The sequence below is a fragment of the Eptesicus fuscus genome, chromosome 9 (genome assembly GCF_027574615.1).
Source record: "Eptesicus fuscus isolate TK198812 chromosome 9, DD_ASM_mEF_20220401, whole genome shotgun sequence".
Classification (NCBI taxonomy): Eukaryota; Metazoa; Chordata; class Mammalia; order Chiroptera; family Vespertilionidae; genus Eptesicus; species Eptesicus fuscus.
In genome coordinates this window covers 50833578-50835894 of record NC_072481.1, presented here as the reverse complement: position 1 = coordinate 50835894, position 2317 = coordinate 50833578, and the positions used below count along the sequence as shown (strand labels likewise).

The 2317-nt window shown below is 48.3% G+C and overlaps 1 pseudogene; it reads left to right on the top strand.

Moving 5' to 3' along the window:
• Positions 1–455: 455 nt before the first annotated feature.
• LOC103284253 (chromatin target of PRMT1 protein-like) lies at positions 456–1204 on the top strand (annotated as a pseudogene).
• Positions 1205–2317: the final 1113 nt, after the last annotated feature.

The window sequence follows — 2317 nt, the reverse complement described above, 5'->3', positions numbered from 1 at the left end:
ACATGTTTTTATTGATTTTATTTTATTTTTAATTTCTTTATTGATTAAGGTGTTACGTATGTGTCCTTATTCCCCCATTATTCCCCCCCCCCCATATTAAGGGGAGCAGAATCTGACAAGCCAGCATAAGTCAAGGTCATCACATAGCAAGGGATCTAACAGTGCATTTTGTTTGGACACCAAGCAGGAGCTGGCAGCGGCTGTGGTGGCACAGACGAGAGGCAGGAAAGGGCCGGCAAGGCGAGCAGGTGGACTCGCTGACCAGCCAGCCAGCCAGTGACAGCGAACTCACCTAGCAGTGTACCGCTCACACACCGACCCAACCCCACACAAGCTAACCAGAGCCTCGTCACCATCCACTCAGGTTCGGCGGCCCTGGCCTGCCTTCCGCAACAGAGGTGGCAGCCCTCGGAGGAACACTGGCCTCCTCTTCCTCCCATCCTCAGAGTTTGAAGATGGCTGCACCGAAAGCTGTGCTTAAACGCACCACCAAGAGGTCTCTCAATGAGCGCTTTACTAATAAGCTGAAGAACAAACAGCTGGTGCCCATGATTATTCGGGCTTCGAGGCAGCAACAGCAGCAGTGAGCCAGTGCCAGAAACAGAAGACTGGCCCAGCAGGTGGAGGGCGGACCCTCTGTCCTGGCAGCATTGACACTGAAGCAGGAGAGCTTAAAGCAGCGCCTGGGTAAGAGGAAGCTCCAGGCACAGTTAGGCCGGCCCATGGGGCCTGGCCAGGGGAGCGATCGGGGACGAGGTCTGTCCTTAATTCAGAGAGGCTTGCCCAGAGGAGGACTACGGGGGAACGAGCCACAAGAACCCTACTTAGGTGTCTCTCCAAGGTCAAAACCTGCTCCGAGGTGGACAAGCCTTAGCTCCCCAAATGGGCTTAAAAAGAGGTGGTATTCAAGGTCATGGAGGTCTGGGAGAATCGGTGGTAGGAGGTCGAGGTTAGATAGGTCGGGAAGAGGAAGCGTTGGAGGCAGAGGACAGGGTGGATGAGGGAGAGGTGGCTGGCTCGCCCTGTCCTGATCAAGGAGCAGCTGGACAGCCAGCTGGATGCCTACATGTCAAAAAAAAAAAAAAAAAAAGAACACCTGGATGCCGAGCTGGGTACCTACCAGGTACAAACAGATCCCAAACCAATGATTGAAGCCTGCCTGGCCTCCTGTGAGAGACTCCTGCTAAAGTTACCACCTCTGTAAACAACCTTGAGATAACAGATCAGAAGACACCTACCTGACTGATGCTGGAAGGACCTACCACAATGTTACCTGCCACCAGCTTGTGCCTTTCGTGTGTTCCTGTTGCTTTTTTGGTATTGTATTGTATGAAACCTTTTTTTCCTCCAACTTGGGTTTGGTTACCTTTTGTTGTTTTGTTTCTTTTCTTTCTTTTTTTTTTTTTTCTCCCAGACTTTTCTTTGAACATGAATATGTCAGCCCTCTTTCCACCTCTGCCTCCCCTCACCTGCCATATATGGTGTGGTGTTCTAACATTTCCTCTGTGCCTCTCTGTACCCCTGAAAAAAGTCCCAGAAAGCATCCATCAATGTCCCTCCCTAATGCCTGTTTTCTGAAATACAATTCTGTTCTACATCACTTTAATAGCCTCTTAGAAGTATTTAGAAAATCTGGGGTTCAAAAAATGCATTCTGCCATGTTGATATTTTAGTATAGTAAAACTGGCCTGGCTACAGGGTCACATAACAGGTTACACATGGTAGCAGCTCTGATTTGATTAAAGTTGCTGCCATGTGCATTGACACCACATAATGTGTGCTGGTTTGAGTGTGTGAATGCTTTCTACCCTGGAATAAGATTTATAAACTTTCCTCTTGGCTTTGCATCATGAAAAAAGGGTACTATTGGGTTGGCTTATACCTGCAATAGAGAGGGAAAAGCCATTTGGTTAAGCAGAAGCTTCAGAGGGATGGATGAACTATGGCAGATATCTGCTGGAGAGGGTCAAAAGATAACCATGCTCCCTGGCTGGTGTTCTCAGTGGTTAGAGCATCAGCCCTGTGCATCAAAGGGTCTCAGGTTGTATTCCTGGTCAAGGGCACATACCTGGATTACAGTTTCGATGCCCAGCCCTGGTCAGGGAGTGTGCTGGAGGCAACCAATCAATGCATCTCTCTCACATCAATGTTTCTCTCTCTTCCTCTCTCTCCCTCCCTCCACTCTCTCTGAAAATCAATGGAAAAAAATATCCTCAGTGAGGATTAACAAGTAAAAGAAAGATACCCATGCTGGATGTAATTCTTATGTTTATCCCAAACCAGTCTTGGGCTTTTCCATACATTGGCTTTGTTTGAT